The sequence below is a fragment of the Pan troglodytes genome, chromosome 5 (assembly GCF_028858775.2).
Source record: "Pan troglodytes isolate AG18354 chromosome 5, NHGRI_mPanTro3-v2.0_pri, whole genome shotgun sequence".
Taxonomy (NCBI): Eukaryota; Metazoa; Chordata; class Mammalia; order Primates; family Hominidae; genus Pan; species Pan troglodytes.
Genome location: NC_072403.2, coordinates 69,260,178 through 69,281,867, shown reverse-complemented (window position 1 = coordinate 69,281,867; position 21,690 = coordinate 69,260,178). Strand labels below are relative to the sequence as shown.

At 39.8% G+C, this 21,690-nt stretch overlaps 1 protein-coding gene across 1 annotated transcript in view; it reads left to right on the top strand.

The window, feature by feature from the left end:
- The first annotated feature begins 4,876 nt into the window (after positions 1-4,876).
- The window catches only part of LGSN (lengsin, lens protein with glutamine synthetase domain), a 292,498-nt gene continuing 275,684 nt past the window's right edge, over positions 4,877-21,690 (top strand). Inside the window, exon 1 of the transcript XR_010158055.1 lies at positions 4,877-5,151. The gene's annotated coding sequence lies outside the window, so the exon portion shown is untranslated. The remainder of the gene's footprint in view (positions 5,152-21,690) is intronic.

Here is a 21,690-nt window from a genome sequence, read left to right as displayed (position 1 = left end):
TGGTGGGACAAGATATAAACTCAGCAAATGATTAACAGAGCCAAATATGTGTTAGCCAATTTTCTTGTAGAACTTGTGATACAAGTTGTGAGCCTTGTGATCCACAGATCCTGTAATTACCACAAGCAGTGCTGACACGAAGTATCCAGTCAGCTATGCTCATCAAGTTCTAAAAGCTCTCAAATTCTCAAGTGGCCTGGGGGTCTTAGCCTCTCAGACAAGGTACCATCTTATCCTACTATGAAAGTAACATATTTAAAGGATGAAAAAATGAGGCTTTTGCTGTTGAGAGAAATGATGCATTTTATTTTATGTATTTATTTGAGATGGAGTCTTGCTCTGTTGCCCAGGTTGGAGCACAGTGGTGCAATCTTTGCTCACTGCAACCTCAGCCTCCTGGGTTCCAGCAATTCTCCTGCCTCAGCCTCCCAAGTAGCTGGGATTACAGCCACCTGCCACCACACCTGGCTAATTTGTTTGTACTTTTAGAAAACTCCATGTTGACTAGGCTGGTTTTGAACTCCTGACCTCAAGAGATCTGCCTGCCTCAGCCTCCCAAAGGAAAGGACACATTTTAAACAAGATATAAGTGTGGTCTTGCTGACCAATCCATTAAATGTTCCTGCTTGTCAGCTGCCATTGTGGTTCACTGCTATGCTGAGGGTGTCTGCTGTATTTAGTTTAATACTTTTAAGCTGCAGATTCTTGGAGAACAGTAGAACATCCCAGCATTGGTCGGGAGACTTCTGTGATTTGAGGACTCACTAACCCTTACAGACTTGCACTCAGAGCATTAGCACCTGTACTTATTTAAAGTGGGTCTCTAACAGACTTGAAAATAGTGCTTCCAGACATCAAAAAGGGAGAAAACACCTCTAAAAGCCAATGCTTACTCTAAGTTCCAGGAGAAGCTCTAAAATAGAGGATTTTCCCTCCTGCTAAACAAGATTCTCAGCTGGAAGTTACTTCTCTCAGCAAAACATGTGTCCTTAACCTCATCACGATAGGCAGGGCTTTCTATTGACAATTCAAAATATAAAAGCCAGCAGTTGGGAAATAAGACTAGAAGAATATTATAAGGAAGTTGAGCGTGGTAGCATACAGGCTCATGCCTGTAATCCCAGTACTTTGGGAGACCAAGGTGGGTGGATCACCTGAGGTTAGGAGTTAGGAGTTCAAGACCAGCCTGGTCAACATGGTGAAACCCATCTCTACTAAAAATACAAAAAATTAGCTGGGCATGGTGGCAGGCACCTCTAATCCCAGTTACTTGGGAGGCTAAAGAAGGAGAATCACTGGAAAGCCGGGAGGCAGAGGCTGCAGTGAGCCGAGATCATGGCACTGCACTCCAGCCTGGGAGACAGAGTGAGACTTCATTTCAAAAAAAGAATATTATAAGCGATATTTTATGGAAGATGAAAGACTGCAGAAGGCAAGAGTGCAGAGGAAGATTGGCAAATCTTGATGAAGAAGAACAGAGAAATCTTCACAAGAACAGCAGATCTAGTAAACATTGATTCCATTTTACCAAGTTTACAAAAGGAGTGAAGGATTCCTTGATTTTCAATCTTCTCAGATTGGTTGGGGCTACAAGGAAGTCTGATAAAAACATTTAACATAGCAAGAGTAATATCATTGCAATAATAGATTAAACGTGACAATATCAACCTAGAAAAAGACACTAGATTGCAAGGTATAATGACAGTCTAGCAAATATATGTAATAGAGGCAAATACCCCAATGGGCCATAATCTAGTAAGTGTCTGGATACTAGTGCAGAGGGTAAGTTCCCATACCCATATTTAACAAGAGTCCTAAAAATTCAAGTATGCCATGGCTGCTGTCAGCATTGTTAAAGTTTATTTCCCTCTTGCTGTTTTAGAACAGCCTATTTTATATCCAATTAATTTGCTTATATGATTATTAAAAATAAATATGTAGTATACAGGCATACCTTCATTTATTGTGCTTTGCAAATATTGTTTTTTTTTTTTAACAAAATGATGGTTTGTGACAGCTTTTTGTCGAGCAAGTCTATCAGAGCCATTTTTCCAATAGCATGTGCTCATTTCATGTCTCTGTGTTACATCTTGGTAATTCTCCCAATATTTCAAACTTTTAAATTATTATTGCATTTGTTATGGCAATTTGTGAACAGTGATCTTTGATGTTGCTATTGGAATTGTTTTGAGCCACCACAAACTGTACCCATTTAAGATGGCAAACTTATTTGATAAATGTTGAATATATTCTGACTGCTCCGCTGATGGGCCAGTCCCTCAGTGAGACACAGCAATACTGAAATTAGGCCAATTAATAACCCTACAGTGGCCTCTGAGTGTTCAAGTGAAAGGCAGAGTCATTCATCTCTCACTTTAAATCAAAGCTAAAAATGATTAAGCTGAGTAAGGCAAGTTGAAAGCAGAGATAGGCCGAAAACTAGGCCTCATACCCAAAACAGTCAAGTTGTGAATGCCAAGGAAAAGCTCTTGAAGGAAGTTAAAAGTGCCACTCCAGTGAACACAGGAATGATAAGAAAGTGAAACAGCCTCATTGTTGATAAGGAGAAAGTTTTAGAGTTCTGGATAGAAAACCAGCCACAGCATTCTCTTAAGTCAAAGCCTAATTCAGAGTAAGGCCTTAACTCTCTTCATTTTTATGAAGGCTGAGAGAGGTGAGGAAGTTGTAGAAGAAAAGTCTGAAGATAGCAGAGGTGGATTCATGAGGTTTAAGAGTAGAAGCCCTCTCCCTAACATAAAAATGAAAGGTGAAGCAGTAAGTGCTGATGGAGAAGCTGCAGCAAGTTATTGAGAAGATTTAGCCAAGAACATTGATGAAGGTGGCTACACTAAATAACAGATTTTCAATGTAGACAAAACAGTCTTATACTGGAAGAAGATGCTGTCCAAGACTTTCATAGCTATAGAAGTCAATGCTTGGCTTCAAAGCTTCGAAGGACAGGCAATTCTCTTGTTAGGGGCTGATGTGGCTGGTGACTTTAAGTTGAAGCAGATGTTCATTTACCATTCTGAAAATCCTAGGACCCTTAAAAATTATGCTAAATCTACTCTGCTGTGCTCTATAAGTGGAAGAACAAAACCTGGTTGACAGCACATCTGTTTAGCATGGCTCACTAAATATTTTAAGTCCACTGTTGAGACCTACTGATAAAACGTGATTTATTTAAAAATACTATTGCTCCTTGACAATGCACATGGTCACTGAAATGCTCTGATGGAGATGTACAAGGAGAGTAATATTGTTTTCATGCCTTCTAACACAGCATCCATTCTGCAACCCATGGATCAAAGAATAATTTTGACTTTCAGGTTTTAATATTTAACAAGTACATTTCATAAGGTTATAAATTGCTGTAGATGGTGATTCCTCTGATGGATATAAGCAAAGTAAACCAAAAACATTCTGGAAAGGATTCTAGATGCCATTAAGAACATTCATGAGAGGAGGTAAAAGTATCAGCATGAACAGGAGTTTGAAAGAAGTTAACTCCAACTCTCATGGATGACCTTGAGGGCGTTCAAGACTTCAGTGGAGGAAATCACTACAGATATGGTGAAAATAGCAAGACAATTGGAGTTAGAAACAGAGTCTGAAGAGTTGACTAAATCGCTGCAATTTTATGATCAAACTTGAATGAATGAGGAGTTGCTTCTTATGAAGGAGAAAAGAGAGTGGTTTCTTGAGATAGGATCTGCTGCTGGTGAAGATGCCGTAAGCATTGTTGAAATGATAAAGGATTTAGAATATCACATAAACTTAGCTGATAAAGCAGTGGGTGAGTTTTAAGAGGACTGATTACAACTTTAAAAGAAGTTCTCTTGTGTGTAAAATACTATCAAACAGCACTGCCTGCTACAGAGAAATTTTTTGTGGAGTCATCAATGCAGCAAACTCCATTGTCTTATTTCAAGAAATTGCCACAGCCACCTTAACCTTCAGCAACTACGTCCCTGATCAGTCAGCTGCCGTCATCACTGAGGCAGGATTCTCCAACAGCAAAGATTATGACTTGCTGAAGGCTCAGATGACTGTTAGCATTTTTTAGCAAAAGTATTTTTAAATTAAGGTATTCTAGGGTACCCGTTTTCCCCACTTCGTTTCTGTGTCTTGACCAAAATCACAGTGACCCAGCCAGCTGTAGCCATAGGTTTTCCTCAGCTGGCTTGAACCCAAACCAGCTTGAACATTCCCAGGCACTGATAATAATGTCTTGGTTTACTGGAAAGAAACTGACCCCGACCCTGAGCCGAATTCCTTAAATTTTCATGTAAACTCCATCCCCTCACCCCCTGGCTACAGACTAATGTGGGTAAAACATCCCTTTTCTCTTGCTGTCCATCACAATAATACATTGCAACACCCTGCAAGTTCCTTTAATAAATGTTTTGGACTGATCACTCTGGCATTTAGAGCTTCTTTCTTTGAAATCTCAAACCAGCCCTGTCTTCAAATGGTTTGGGGTACTCTCTTGTACGAATTCTCCTGCTGCTGCTTTTAAGGCAACTCCAGCTATGGGTTCAGTGGGACAAAACAGGTATGTTCATTTTTTAGACATAGTGCTATGCACATTTAACAGACAACAATGTAGTGTAAATGGGAAACCAAAAAATGCATGTGGCTTCCTTTATTGTAATATCTGTTTTATTGTGGTGGTCTGGAGCTGAACTTGCAATATCTCCAAGGTATGCCTATGCTTAAATCTCTATGAACATATAATTTGCAGTGCTTAAATATTGTTCAAAACTAAAACATGCTCTATGTTAAAAAGTGACTTAATTTTCTTCCTTAAGACATTGATTTAAAGTTTTATCAAAAGTCTTTTGAGTAAGTTTTGATGAATAATCAAAATGCTGTAGCAGTGCTACATCCTAATTTCTGTGGGAAATTTAGACACAGAAATTTCCAATGAGCAAATAAGCTTGTTACAACAAGCCTTTTAAGGAATCTGGCCTAAGGACAAAGTCCAAAGGCCAATAGCTGCCTGTGGGCTACTGTGTTTTGTTGAGTCAGACATATAGAAACAGTCACCCACCTAGGAGGGTACTACAGATGTAAATATTTATATTAATAAATGAATCCTGCTGGATCAGAAGTAACATCTTATCAAGTCATCATATCAAACCATTTGAGGTAATATTTTCTCTGTAAAATTGATTAAGGCAGTTTTGAACGACTTTTTTTTTTTAAAGTCTATTTTAAGAAACAATTCTCTTGAATCGATCTCTATTATGCCCATTCTCTGTCCCTTTTTCATGTCTAATTGTAATCAATTTAAATATAAACCTGAAAGTTGTCTAGGTAGTCTCCAAATCAAATGAGAATGTGTATTCACATTAGTAATTCTGCCGCTTAATATAGTATTTACTTCTGTAGGAGCTTAGTGTGTGTATTAAGATGTGACAGATACCGCCTGGGCAACACAGTCAGACCCTGTCTCTACAAAAAAAAAAAAAAATTATCTGGGCATGATGGTGCATTCCTGTAGTTGTAGCTCCCTGGGAGGTTGAGGTGGGAGGATTGCTTGAGCCCAGGAGTTGTTAGGGCTGCAGTGAGCTGTGATCATGCCACTGCACTCCATCTGGGGCAACAGACCAAAGACCCTCTCTCTCAAGGAAAAACAAAAAAGAAATGATGGACAGATTGATTAGTAAGAGAATACTTTTCATTTGCATGCTGAAAGGCACCATTTCCTTGGGGCACTGAATAAAGGACTTATTATGAATCTATCCATAACTCATGACTGCTTTGCCTACTGGTACCTGGAGGAATCTAGTTTGAGAAGACTCTTCTTATTTTAGCAAATTTGGTGAAATTTCTGTTGCTGTTCTATAGCCTGAATAAAAATCATTTGGGAATTGAAAATCAGGAAGGCCACAGTCTCCATGTGATTGTTTAGAACATGTTGAATTATGCCACAGTCTGAACTGAGGCAAAAATAGCTTAGGAAAGGAGAATTTAATCTGGCTAGAGAAAGGGAATGGAGTATAAATAAATTTTAAAGGTTGGATATGCATGCTATGGCAAGGCTGTCACTTGACAGGTTTAATTTACAGAGTTGGCATTTAGGCTGCAGATAATCCAGACAGACACTGACCTAAGCAGCATTACTGGGGCAGGCCTTACATAAGGAGAAATGTTGTTGAACAATTTCCTGCAAGCATAATAACATTTATTTAACAAAAGCTGCAACAGTCATGCTTTTTTCTTATCCTAACACAGTTGCTTTTTAACTAGGGATGTTTAACAAACGTTGCTATCTTTGTGTATTTCTATAGTTCCATTCATGGTTGGAAGATACTGAACATAAGAGAAAATGAGTATAGAAGCCTTTTGAAATTTCTCTCTTTTTTTTTTTTGAGACAGAGTCTCGCTCTGTCACCCAGGCTGGAGTGCAATGGTGCAATCTTGGTTAACTGCAACCTCTGTCTCCCGGGTTCAAGTGATTCTCCTGCCTCAGCCTCCCAAGCAGCTAGGATTACCAGGCACCTGCCACCACACCCGGCTAATTTTTGTATTTTTAATAGAGATGGGGTTTCTCCATGTTGGCCAGGCTGGTCTCAAACTCCTGACCTCAAATGATCCACCTGCCTTGGCCTCCCAAAGTGCTGGGATTACAGGCGTGAGCCACCATTAAATATAGTTGTCCTATAATGTATTTCTTTAATCCTCAGACATATTAATGCACATAGTAAATACTCAACCACTATTTATTTGCATACTATCATATTACTTTCCCACATAAAATTCTATTAGGGCATCCTATTCCCAGTTTTTCTAAGTTTTCTTTGCAGGGTTCTTAGTCTCTCAATCCCATTAACAATGGTGTTCACTGGGGTTTTGTCCTAGGGCCTCCTGGACTCACTTTCCACTTTCCTTGGGGTTTTCACCTACATCCATAGCTGTGGCTGTCAACCTTCCCTCCTTCCCCAACACAAATGTGTTAAATGCCTAGCATATGCCAGGCACTCTGCTATCTTATGAATAACATAAACATGTTTTCTGCCCCAATGAAATTTATATACAGGTGAGAAAAGAGAGAAAATAACAAGTAAATAAGCATAGAATATATTTATAATCTGTGCTGTGAAGGAGGTCGACAGAATGGCTGGGGTGACTTAGTTTAGACAGTGAAGTCAGGGGTGGTGTCTCCCAGGAGATCCAGATCTAAATGATGAGAATGAATCACAAAAAGAGGGGGAGGAAGAGAGATATTTTTGGTGGAGGAAATGACAACACAGAATTTCAGGTGGGAGTTTGGTTGGTACTCAAGGAGTTGGAAGACCTGAGGGACTGCAGCAATACAAGGGAAGGAAATAAGCCTGGACATCTAGCAGGGACTGGATCACGTAGGACCTTGTAGGCCATGGAAAGAATTTGGATTTATTTTGCTGACAGTGAATCACACCACATATCAGGAAATTTGTTTTAAGAAAATTGTTTTTCTGTTCTGTGGAGAATGGATTGGAGAAGGCCCTAGAGTAGAATTATTTTAACAGGGTGAAACACTTGAGATTTCCTGCCTTGTCAAATGGAAGACAATGTTGGTGTTGACTATGATCAGGACAGTGGAGGCAGAGAAAAGTGGAGAGATTAGAAATATGGAAATAAAATGGAGAAGATTTACATCACAAAATGCCACACTGCCTCTAAAAATTGTCAAAGGCCAAACAGAGATATAAGGCCATGGTTTTGAGCCTATTTTGTGCTATGGTGCTGAATGTATAGGCACACTGATGAAAAGTTCCATAATTTCACATTTTCATTAGCAATATGTTTGTAGGGAATAAACCAGAAACTTAAAATAAATAAAGGCACTCAAAGTATGCTTAGAGAAAGACACTATTTCTGAGGGTTTTGAGAATATAGCAGCGGGACTCCTAAAAGTTGTATATTTAGGTATTAAGAGAACAATTAAACTCTTGATAGATTACAATAACAGCAAGAATAGCTAAAACTTATTGTGCTCTTGTTGTTTTCCAAGCCATGTGCTAAACACATATTTGCACTGTTTTGTTGAATTTATTAGAATACTCAGACTCTGAGATAGAAATTAGTTAAAAAATCAACTCATAGTGGGTGATATCACTTGAAGTATCTATATAATGAAATACTTTTCGGATATTAAAAGTATCTTGCCAGTCAAGGTGGCTCACGCCTGTAATCCCAGCACTTTGGGAGGCCAAGACAGTTGGATCACTTGAGGTCGGGAGTTCGAGACCAGCCTGACCAATATGGAGAAACGCTGTCTCTACTAAAAATACAAAATTAGCTGGGTGTGGTGGCACATGCCTGTAATCCCAGCTACTCGGGAGGCTGAGGCAGAAGAATCACTTGAACCCGGGAGGCGAAGGTTGTGGTGAGCTAAGACCGCACCATTGCACTCCAGCCTGGGAAACGAGCAAAACTCTGTCTCAAAAAAAAAAAAAAAAAAGAAAAAAGAAAAAGAAAATATCTTAATGTCTTTAAGATAAATAAATAATTGTAATGTTAAATAAAAAGAAATGCTATAAAAATAGAAAGAAATAAACTAAAATGTTAACAGGTAATAACTGACATTTAAATACTTTATGGGTGTCACTGGGTGATGTGATGATAAACAATTTTTTATTTATAACTTCCTATATTTTGTATTTTTTTTCCAAAAATGATACTCTTACAGTTGGGGAAAAATCATTTCAGGTAAATGCTCAAAGAGGTTGCACCGATAGGTCTGTAGCCTTATTGTACTCTCTGCAGCAGAGATAGAAGCACCAGGTTATCCTAACCTGACAGCAGCTGTCAAAAACTTTATAATCACTTTCGTTCTGATTCCATGTTCTTGGATAGTTGATCTGATTATAATTTACTTTCAATGTGTATTTGTTTGCCATCAAATGTGAGAATATAATGCCCAACTAGTGAGAAGCTCCCTGGGAAATTAAAGTTGTTTATGTATCATGTTTGTGGCTATAAACCAAGAAATCACCTCTAAACGTTTGGAAACATCTAAAACCCAAGGTGACTTGGGTATAACCTAAGTCACCTGGGTTGTGATTGTAAGTGCCCTGGAATGTGATTGTAAGCGGAAACAAAATCAATTTTATTTTATCTGCCCAGAGGAAGATTGTGAGAACAGAAGGAAGATGATGACTGGGTACACAGAATAGAAAGGTCTAAAGATATGAAGGTTGTCAGTGTTTATCAGGCACTGTCTAGGGAAGAGGCATTGAATCTGTACTGAATATGCTGGTTGTTGTAGAAATATACCTTATTATAGGATAGTATTAATAACATTGACTGACATTTATTGAGTGCTTACTATGTGTTGGGTATTGTATTAAGCACTATATTAATCCTTTCATAAATCTCTCCAGATTGATATTACTCCCATTATAAAAATCAGGACATGCAGCCTCAGAAAGCTTAGGGTCATACAAGTATTATGTGATGCAGCTGGAATTCAAATTCCAGTGGCTTAACTGCAAGAGTCCCTGCTTCCATCACTCTGTTAGGCTGTACTCATGGCCTTGAAATATCCCTTAAGGTTATTTACTTTCTTATGCTCTGGTTCTTTGCTAAACAAACAAGCTTTCAATTATTAATTTGGCTTCCTACGTGTTCTGATCCTGTAAAGGAATTATTCCATTACAAATGCACTGGCATTTGGGCTTATATTTCATCCTTCCATGAGTTTAGTAAAAGTGAATCATAAAATATGATTATGCAATACTTTACTGAAAATCTGCCCTTCCTTTTCATTCTGATGGCTACTTCAAGAGAAGTTGTTCCCCAGACTAATTCTACTCTAAGTGTATTCTGTGAACTGGTGCCAATCTATGAACTGTTACTGGTCTGAGAGGAGATAAGCATAGAAACTGAGAGCAAGCATTTAAAAACTTTTACAGCGATTTGACAGGGTAACTTTATTTCTATTGAACTTAATTTCAAAAATTAGGCTTTGTGGCTGGGTGCGGTGGCTCACACCTGTAATCCCAGCATTTTGGGAGGCTGAGGTGGGCAGATCACCTGAGGTCAGGAGTTCGAGACCAGCCTGGCCAACATGGTGAAAACCAATCTTTACTTAAAAAAAATACACAGATTAGTGGGCCATGGTGGTACACGCCTGTAATGCCAGCTAGGGTGGCTGAGGCAGGAGAATCACTTGAACTTAGGAGGCAGAGGTTGCAGTGAGTCTACGTCATGTGCACTGCCTTCCAGCCTGCACAACAGAATGAGACTCTGTCTCAAGAAAAAAAAAAAAAAAGGCTTTGTGTTTTGTTTTTTACTTTTCACTTTTCTTTCTTTCTTTCTTTCTTTTTTTTTTTTTGAGACGGAGTCTTACTCTTGTCACCCAGGCTGGAGTGCAATGGCGTGATCTCAGCTCACTTTAACCTCTGCTGCCTGGGTTCAAGTGATTCTCCTGCCTCAGCCTCCCAAGTAGCTGGGATTACAGGCGCTTGCCACCACATCCCGCTAATTTTTGTATTTTTAGTAGAGACGGGGTTTCCCCATGTTTGCCAGGCTGGTACTTTTCACTTTTCAAGTAATTCATTTTTATTGAGAGGCACTATTGTAAATGATGAAAACTATGGAAATTGGTTAGATATGTTATGAAATGCATTACCGTGGGGTACCTTCCTTAGTCTTTCATGAATGAGGCCATTCCGTGATCTTCCACAATATTATATGTTCCTGGTATGTCCATCCTGGGTTGCTGTTGTCACGAAAAAACACCATTCTGGCCAGGCACGGTGGATCACCCCTGTAATTCCAACACTTTGGGAGGCCAAGGCAGGAGGATTGTTTGAGCCCAGGAGTTCGAAACTAGCCTGGGCAAACCTGCCTCAGACTCCCAAAGTGCTAGTATTATATGCATGAGCGACCATGCCTGGCTGTGAAATTCATTTTTTTTCCCTCTTTTGAGACAGAGTCTCATTCTGTCACCCAGGCTGGAGTGCAGTGGCGCGATCTTGGCTCACTGCAACCTCTGCTTCCTGGGTTCCAGTGATTCTCCTGCCTCAGCCTCCTGAGTAGCTGGGATTACAGGCATACACCACCATGCCTGGCTAATTTTTGTATTTTTAGTAGAGACAGGGTTTCACTATGTTGGCCAGGATGGTCTCCATCTCCTGACCTCATGATCCACCCACCTCGGCCTCCCAAAGTGCTGGGATTACAGGTTTGAGCCACTGCACCTGGCCGTGAAATTCATTTTTTAAACCAAATGATTTTTTTTGCTGCGTTTAAGCCATTTTTCTTTTATTTAGTGTTCACTGTGAAAAGTAAATTTGCTGTTTTTACAAGTAAGGATGGAAATGAAACTGTCAAATAGCTTTATACACTATCACTTCCCCCAAATAACTCCACTTAAGTCCTTGCTGTTTACAAGTATCATTATATTATGATCCTTTTAATTAATGTAGAACAGCTTTAATAATCTTTGTTACAAGGGAGTATTTATAAGATATTTTTCCTCATTAGCATGTTATTTGTAAATAAGAACTGATTTTGGTGAAGTAAAGCTTGTTAATTTCCCGCTAATGGACATGGTGAACATCAGTGATTCATCTCTCCAGTGTTCTTTTGACTGATAAGGGGAGCAGAGTGAGCAAAATGATCTATCCTTCTCGCCTCCATACAGTCAAGCCATCCTTATGGCCTCTGATTTGTCCTGTTTAAAGCTAATCACCCTTCAACATTTATTCGGTGCTTACTATGTGCAGGCATTGTAATAGACACTTTAGGAGCATTATCTAACTCTTACAACAATCCTACTTGACAGATGAGGCAACTCATTCCATATCTTTATTTCTTTCTTGAAACTCTCTTATGGGGGCCCCTGGGATGGCTTGTCTTCCTCTGCCTCCCTGACCTATAGGTGTTGGTATTTTAAAGAATATTTCCTATTCTTTCTCTGTCATTCTTATACACTTTACAATTTCAGACTTACTTAGAGGACTTCTTTGGTCTCAACTTCCAAACATTCAAAGATGACTCTAAGATGTGCTTCCAGTAAAGTCTTCTCTTCTGAGCTCTGGATGTATTTATATTTCCATGGGATGAACTGAGGCACCTCATATTCAACATGGTTTAGGCTGAGCCAATAATCTCTCTTCCCCCATGAGACCTGTTCATTTTACTGTTATCATGAGACAATGACTGAAGCCTTTGTCCTTAAGGTGCTCAAGCCACAGATGTGGCAATCTTACTAGACTCCTCCCTTTTCTTCTTTTCTGTCTGACTGGCTACCACATTCTATTGAGTCTGGAGAGCAGTGGCTCAGAGATTGTCCCCCTCCTTCTAATTTTTTACTGTCAAAAGCCTTATTTGTTCATTTGTTCCTTCTTTCCTTCCCTGCTTCCTTCTCTCCTCCATCCCTCCCTCCTTCCCCCTTTTACTTCCTTCCACAATATTTTCTGAGTTGTATTGCAATAACTTAATTCAATGACTTGTCTTGTCCCATTTAATCCACCCTGCATTTTAAAAATGCATATGTGGCCGGGCACGGTGGCTCACGCCTGTAATCCCAGCACTTTGGGAGGCCGAGGTGGGTGGATCACAAGGTCAGGAGTTCGAGACCAGCCTGGCCAATATGGTGAAACCCCATCTCTACTAAAAATACAAAAATACCCAGGCATGGTGGTGGGTGCCTGTAGTCACAGCAGGAGAATTGCTTGAACCCAGGAGGCGGAGGTTGCAGTGAGCCGAGATCGCACCCCTGCACTCCAGCCTCGGTGACAGAGCAAGATTCCGTCTCAAAAAAAAAAAGCATATGTTCAGTATCATTTTAAAAAATGCATATCTGATCTTGCTATCCTCTTTCTCAAAATCCTCCAATGATCCTACACTGACTTTTAGATAAAGTCCAAACTCTTTCGCAAGATATTTAAGACCCTTCAAGATCATGACTGCCTTATAGCCCTACCTCCTGCTCCACTCCATTATGCTTTCTAGATGTTTGAAACCAACTGTGATTTCTAACATAGATGCCACACTTTCTCAGACCTCCATGGCTTTGTATCTGCAATTCCTTTTACCTGGAATTTTCTCTTGCTACTTCCCCTAAAACCTAGCATTAATTTATATTTTTATTTTTATGAAATGGAGTTTCACTCTGTAGCCCAGGCTGGAGTGTAGTGGTGCGATCTCGACTCACTGCAACCTCCATATATATATATATGGAGCGGTTCTCATGCCTCAGCCTCCTGAGTAGCTGGGATTACAGGCACACACACTACACCAGATAATTTTTGTATTTTTAGTAGAGACAGGGTTTCACCATGTTGGCCAGGCTGGTCTCAAACTCCTGACCTCAGGTGATCCACCTGCATTGGCCTCCCAAAGTTCTGGGATTACAGGCATGAGCCACCATGCCCACACCTAATATTAATTTTTAAATTAAATTTTCCTGACTTCCTCATCAACACAGGTATTCCATTCCCTGTACTTCCATTGTACCTTGCAAATACCTCTATTGCAGCATTCATCCCATGATGATAATCATTTTTTAAACGTCATCTATCTCTCTCACACCCTTTGAAGAATTCCAAGACAAAGGCTGTGTTCTATTAATTTCCCTGTGCTTAACACAGTACTTGGCACATAATAAGTATTTAATAAGAAACTAGCATATTTCATGCTATAATTGTTTCATGCTTGATTTCAGGATGTTTGGATGACTGTGCTAGTGTTTGGTAGACAACAGAAACCCTGAGAAATAGGATCTGGCAGCAGACAATGAGATTAGAGGATGAAATCAAGAAGTGATGATGATAATAGATGGGTTTATCTTGGATAGTATCACCTAAGTGCTACAGATTGTTTACTAATTTCTGCTTGTTATATTTGGGCATTTCTTGTAAAAGTCGATTAACAACTCACTTTTACGTTACTGTTTAGAATAATCATACTTTTTATTCTTTGAAATGAATAACAAGAACTGACAAGCAGTATCAGTGACTCAGGAATAAATTATTGATGTAGTACAGATTCACCCAAAGCGATAGTGACATGCTGATCTTTTTGGCAAAGCCTTTGCTCAGAGAATTTTAGACTTAACTTCCCCTGTGGTATCATCCTCCCATTATGCATTATGAGGCATACAGAAACCACGCCCTGAGAAAAACACCTAACAAGGCACACCTAGGGCAAGTTTGCCATAACATCTTTAAGTTGTTTTATTAGGCAGAGCATAGTGGCTCATGCCTGTAATCCCAGCACTTTGGCAGGCCAAGATGGCAGGATCACTTGAGCCCAGGAGCTTGAGACCAGCCTGGGCAACATAGTGAGACCTCGTCTCTACAAAAAAAGAAAAAAAAAAAGAAAAAGGCAAGAAAAAAAAACCAAGTTTGATGTTATACACCTGTATTCCTAGCTACTCTGGAGGCTGAGGCAGGAGGCACCCTGGAGCCCCGGAGGAAGAGCTGCAGTGAGCTGTGATTGTGGCACTGCAACAAAGCAAGAGCCTGTCTCAAAATAAATAAATCACAGTAAAAATTTTTTTAAAATTAAGAAAATAAACTGTTTTCTTGTATTAGGGTGATTAGATTTTTAGATTTGCAAAATGTGAACTTGAAAACTGGAGTAATTTTTTTGGAAATTTAGGGAAAATATTTCTATTGTCTTTATTGTGTTATACCAAAGAAAGGCTGAATAATATTAAAGTTTAATTGAGGCCAGGTACGGTGGCTCACTCCTATAATCCCAGCACTTTGGGAGGCTGAGGCAGGCAGATCACTTGAGGCCAGGAGTTCGCCAGCCTGGCCAACATAGCGAAACCCTGTCTCTACTAAAAATGCAAAAATTAGCTGGGTATTCTGGTACACACCTGTAATTCCAGCTTCTTGGGAGACTGAGGCAGGAGAATCGCTTGAACTGGGGAGGCAGAAGTTGCAGTGAGCCGGGATCACGCCATTGCACTCCAGGCTGGGTGACAGAGCGAGACTCCGTCTCAAAAAAAAAAAAAAAAAAAAAAAAGTGTAATTGAGAAGTGAATTGCATACTTTCTGTTGACTCACCATTGCTAGACAGAGTGGATGTATGCCTTTGGTAATACAAAGCTGATATGTCATGCAGTGAGACAAAATCCTCCATAACTACTACAATAGGCACAGAGATTTTTTGTGGTGCCAAGAACTATGATTGCAGCAGCAGCTACACTGGCAGTAGTAATACTTCTGGTAACCCAGGCCTCCTGCCATTTATACAAATGGATAACTGAAGACACTGGAGAAAGGGAGACACTTTTTGGCCATCAGCAATTTCAAGGATTTTCCTTCCTATTAGTCTAGATCTAATCTAATGACTGTGACAACAATATTGAATTATTAAATATTCTAATTTCCAGGGAACTCTCCTAAGTTCCTTGTTTCATTCTAAAAATCTGACTCAATCCTCTAATGCTGGAAATGTTTGCCCTGGAGAGTCATGTACCTCTACTCGGGGCAGCCTCTAAAGATCTACAGAACCCATTTTCTTTGCTGAGCCAACTAGATCTTCTTTGAAGAAGAAAGGGTCAGTTAGCACTATTCTTATATTACCAGAAATGAACAACAATTATTTTGGGAGTGGAAAGATGAAAAGAAATGGAGGTATGAGCCTTCCAGGAATACATGGAATAATTGCTGCTTTGCTTGGCTGTGTTCTGATATCAACCACATGTTAACAGAAACCACACCATGTGCTTCAGAACTTCCGACACTGCTGCTAAAAACACAATTGTCTCTTTGTATGATTCTAACATAATTTCTGTGAAAATCTACTATACACCAGCATTGCCTAAGAGGTGGATATACAAACATAAATAAGAGTAAGATTGTCCCCAAAAGTGACCCATATGTAAACAGTGACAATACAGCTTGATAAATTGTTCCTTTTTTTTGAGACAGACTTTCACTCTGTCACCCAGGCTAGAGTGTAGTGGTGCGATTTCAGCTCACTGCAACCTCTGCCTCCCTGGTTCAAGGGACTCTCGTGCCTCAGCCTCTCCAGTAGCTGGGACTACATGCCACCATGTCTAATTTTTGTATTTTTAGTAGAGATGGGTTTCACCGTGTTGGCCAGGCTGGTCTTGAACTCCTGACCTCAAGTGATCTACCCACCTTGGCCTCCCAAAGTGCTGGGATTACAGGCGTGAGCCACCGTGCCCGGCCTAAATTATGTAATAGGTGTTCCTTATTGTGTGCTATGGGAAGGCTGAGAAGAGATACCTAATTCAGGCTGGAAGGTTGTAATGTGGGAGTGGAGGTAAAGCCCTTGAAACAGTCTTCTAAGGATTTGGGACTACAGTCTAGAAGAAAGTGTATAAGAATTTCTGGTCAAGTTCTGGACAAGATACTCCCAGTATTATGATAAAAGAACATGAATAGAATGCTTTTCATATGCTTTGAGGTTTAAGAGAGACCAGAAGCTTGACAAGAATAGAGAAAATTCCTACTGTAATGGAATATACTTAAAAAGAAACTGCAAAACTAAATTATAACTAAATACACTTCTGGTGAGGATTGTAAAGTCTTTTTATTGCCTCTGAGAGGAGGCTACCATCTGTTACTTTGAATATTTGTGCTTTCAGTCTTCTGAATGTTTTTAAATTTAAATTACAGCACTGAATTACTCCTCCCCTCCTCAGATATAGTCAATGTCTATGGAAATTTCTAGACTGGTAATTGGAAATTTTCAGGTGTGGTTATAAGCCTCTTAAAATAAGGCCAACTGATATCACTAACTTTGATGCCCTGCTATTTTTCTTTCATATTTTCTGTTTTAAACTACTGTAGCCATAACCTTTTGAATAACCTGACTCAAATACGTTAATTGTACTCCATTACAATTATAATCCCAGGCTGGGCAATGGTTTTGTTTAGTTTGGTTATGTTCCTGCCACAATTTCCTCTTCCTTTCTCTTCTCCTACAATCCTTCAGTGAATTTTAAATCATAATTTACCTTTCCTGCTCCTATACACAAAGATACTAAATTCCAATTCCCCCAACCTAATCAGTGATAATGCAATCAATTCTTTACCAGGAAGCTACACATTCCTTAGCTGTCATTCATTAGTTAGAACATCAAGATCTAAATATGTGCTAATGTCCAGGCAAGGCTGACAAATTAGCTACACTGAGACACTAAAATAGCTATACTGCATGACAGGATACCAAACTGGCTTTCATTAACCTGTCTTGGCCAAGAAGAACTTTATTTTTAGGCCACCCATGTAACTGGTTATTTATAAGGAGGAAGCACATTGACCTTTGGCTTTCACTACTGAACACACAGTCATGGAGACCAAAATTGTGTGTGAAACTCATTCAGTGACCACAGGAGATTCTATCTGAACCCGAGTCGCTAACAGCATCCTGTTACTTTATGGTCCTGAAGCATGGTTTTGGGTACAAAATTTCAGCCTTGTGTTAAAAGCAGAGCTTTGACATCATCAACAGATTACGTTAAACTAAGCTGTATCACACAATTACTGAGGACTTATTTGATGAGGGAAAATTTGTAGTTCACATTTGAATTGTATACTTTGGAGGAAAAAATGGTTTGAATATAATCAATATACACAGATATACATTCTCTCTACTACTTTGCAACTGGTGACAAGTTAAATACAGTGCTGGTACATCTGTATGAAGACTCTCGTGCAACTACCTACATCATAGTTCCCAAGAATATTCATTAAAAAAAGGTTATGATCATAAAACAACGTTAAAAATAATGAACGGACTTCAAACTATACTACAAGGCTACAGTACCAAAACAGCACGGTACTGGTACCAAAACAGAGATACAGAACAGAGCCCTCAGAAATAATACCACACATCTACAATCATCTGATCTTTGACAAACCTGACAAAAACAAGAAATGGGGAAAGGATTCCCTATTTAATAAATGGTGTTGGGAAAACTGGCTAGCCATATGTAGAAAGCTGAAACTGGATCCCTTCCTTACACCTTATACAAAAATTAATTCAAGATGGATTAAAGACTTAAATGTTAGAACTAAAACCATAAAAATCCTAGAAGAAAACCTAGGCAATACCATTCAGGACATAGGCATGGGCAAGGACTTCATGTCTAAAACACCAAAAGCAATGGCAACAAAAGCCAAAATTAACAAATGGGATCTAATTAAACTAAAGAGCTTCTGCACAGCAAAAGAAACTACCATCAGAGTGAACAGGCAACCTACAGAATGGGAGAAAATTTTTGCAACCTACTCATCTGACAAAGGGCTAATATCTAGAATCTACAAAGAACTCAAACAAATTTACAAGAAAAAAACAAACAACCCCATCAAAAAGTGGGTAAAGGATATGAACAGACACTTCTCAAAAGAAGACATTTATGCAGCCAAAAGACACATGAAAAAATGCTCACCATCACTGGCCATCAGAGAAATGCAAATCAAAACCACAATGAGATACCATCTCACACCAGTTAGAATGCCAATCATTGAAATAACAGGTGCTGGAGAGGATGTGGAGAAATAGGAACACTTTTACACTGTTGGTGGGACTGTAAACTAGTTCAACCATTGTGGAAGTCAGTGTGGCGATTCCTCAGGGATCTAGAACTAGAAATACCATTTGACCCAGCCATCCCAATACTGGGTATACACCCAAAGGATTATAAATCATGCTGCTATAAAGACACATGCAGACGTATGTTTATTGCAGCACTACTCACAATAGCAAAGACTTGGAACCAACCCAAATGTCCATCAGTGATAGACTGGATTAAGAAAATGTGGCACATATACACCATAGAATACTATGCAGCCATGAAAAATGATGAGTTCATGTCCTTTGTAGGGACGTGGATGAAGCTGGAAACCATCATTCTCAGCAAACTGTCACAGGGACAAAAACCAAACACCACATGTTCTCATTCATAGGTGGGAATTGAGAATTGAACAATGAGAACACATGGACACAGGAAGGGGAACATCACACACCGGGGCCTGTTGTGGGGTAGGGGGAGGGGGGAGGGATAGCATTAGGAGATATACCTAATGTAAACGACAAGTTAATGGGTGCAGCACGCCAACATGGCACATGTATACATATGTAACAAACCTGCACATTGTGCACATGTACCCTAGAACTTAAAGTATAATTAAAAAAAAATGAACTTAATATGACAGAATCCTAGTTTTGAGACAAAATATTTGTACATAGGAAAAAAGCCTGGAAAGAAATAGGTGAAAATGCATACAGTGACTATTTGTGAATCGGTATGAATTGTGGACATTTTATTTTCTATTTTCTATTTTTTGTTGTTGTTGCCCAAATTACCCACAGCGGCTGGGTGCAGTGCCTCATGCTTGTAATCCCAGCACTTTAGGAGGCCAAGACAGGCAGATCACCTGAGGTCAGGAATTCGAGACCAGCCTGGCCTACATGGTGAAACTCCATCTCTACTAAAAATACAAAAACTAGCCAGGTGTGGTGGCGCGCCCCTGTAGTCCCAGCTATTTGGGAGGCTGAGGCAGGAGAATCACTTGAACCTGGAAAGCAGAGGTTGCAGTGAGCAGAGATTGAGCAACTGTGCTCCAGCCTGGGCAACAGAGGGAGACTCCATCTCAAAACAACAGCAACAACAAATTACCCACAGTGGCTTGTAATACTTTCATAAATAAAAAAAACCTATCAACATTTTCCAAGAGGTCCAGGTAATTATGGTCATGTATATACAATTAGATTCTCAAAGCAAAAATAAAGGTTATTTGAAAAAAATTATGGGGCTGGGCACGGTGGCTCACCCACGTAATCCAAACACTTTGGGAGGCCGAGGCAGGCGGATCACCTGAGGTCAGTAGTTTGAGACTGGCCTGGCCAACATGGTGAAATCCCTGTCTTTACTAAAAACACAAAAATTAGATGGGCATGGTGGCGGGTGCCTATAATCCCAGCTACTCAGAGGCTGGGTCTGGGAGAATTGCTTGAACCCAGGAGGTGAAGCCTGCAGTGAGCTGAGATCATGCCACTGCACTCCAGCCTGGGCAACAGAGGGAGACCCTGTCTCAATTCAAAAACCAACCAACCAACCAGCCAAAAACAAATATCACTATAGAAATGTTGAAAAACAAACCTCCTAATCACATATGCACCCGAACCAAGGCTCGAGGAGCTCTTACAGGCCCTTTATCATGAAAGTTGGTGTGGCCTACTCACCCCTCTCTGTAGCAGTGTTCTTTCTTCAGGTAGAGTCGCCTGAAGAACGCTTCAATTTTTGTAGCTTCACCCTCAGGTAGAGTCGTCTGAAGAACGCTTCAACCTTTGTAGCTTCACCCTCAGCTCACCAAATGGTGACCCAAGCCTCTCACAACTCCTTTTATACTCCAGAAAGAGAGGGCGGGCACACTGCCCTGGTTGATTACATTATCTCTGATTAATCACATAATCTTTTTTTCACACTGCCATTAATTGCAATCCAGGGAGGGGCTCATGAAGCATTTTGTTTTGAATCTATTATGTAGATTAAAAAACCAATCACTGAGGATTATCTAGTTTGGCTCACATTTCTCAGTTTTAAAGTTTTTCTTTTAAAATGTATCTGTTTAAACGTTTCAAGTTGACACATAATAATTGCACATATTATGGAGTACATAGTGATATGAAACTTATAGCATATAGTGATTAATTAGATCAGAGTAATTAGTGTGTTCCTCATCTCAAACATTTATCACTTCTTTATGTTGTGAACATTCAATATCCTCCTTCTAGCAATTTGAAACTGAATATTATTGTTAACTATAGGCATCTTACAATGCTACAGAACACTATAATTTATTCCTATGTAGTTGCAATTTTGTGTTCTTTAACAAATCTCTCCCTATTTTCCTCTTCCCTCTACCCTTCCAAGCCTCTAGTATACCGTGTTCTACTTTTTACTTCTATAAGATCAACTTTTTTTTTTTAGCTTCCACATATGAGTGAGAACAATCTGTGTTTAACTTTAGGTTCCTGCCTTCTTTCACTTAACATAATGTCCTCCAGTTCTATCCGTGTTACTGCCAATGACAGGATTCCATTTTTGTATGGATAATTAGTATTCCATTGTGTATATATATCACATAAAGGTTTTCTTTAAAAAAAAAAACTTCAAATCTTGTCAACATTTATCACCTTTAAAAATAATTAAATCAGGCTCTCTCCTCCTGCCGAAAGGAAAGAAGGCCAAGGGAAAGAAGGTGGCTCCAGCCCTGCTGTCGTGAAGAAGCAGGAGGTTAAGAAAGTGGTGAATCCCCTGTTTGAGAAACGGCCTAAGAATTTTGACATTGGACAGGACATTCAGCCCAAAAGAGACCTAACCAGCTTTGTGAAATGGCCCCCACTATATCAGGTTGCAGCGGCAGAGAGCCATCCTCTGTAAGTGGCTGAAAGTGCCTCCTGAGATTAACCAGTTCACCCAGGCCCTGGACCACCAAACAGCTGCTCTGCTACTTCAGCTGGCCCACAAGTACAGATCAGAGACTAAGCAAGAGAAGAAACAGAGGCTGTTGGCCCTGGCCAAAAAGAAAGCTGCTGGCAAAGGGGACATCCCCACTAAGAGACCACCTGTCCTTCGAGCAGGAGTTAACACCATCACCACCTTGCAAGAGAATAAGAAAGCTCAGCCGGTGGTGATTGCACACGACGTGGATCCCATCGAGCTGGTTGTCTTCTTGCCTGCCCTGTGTCATAAAA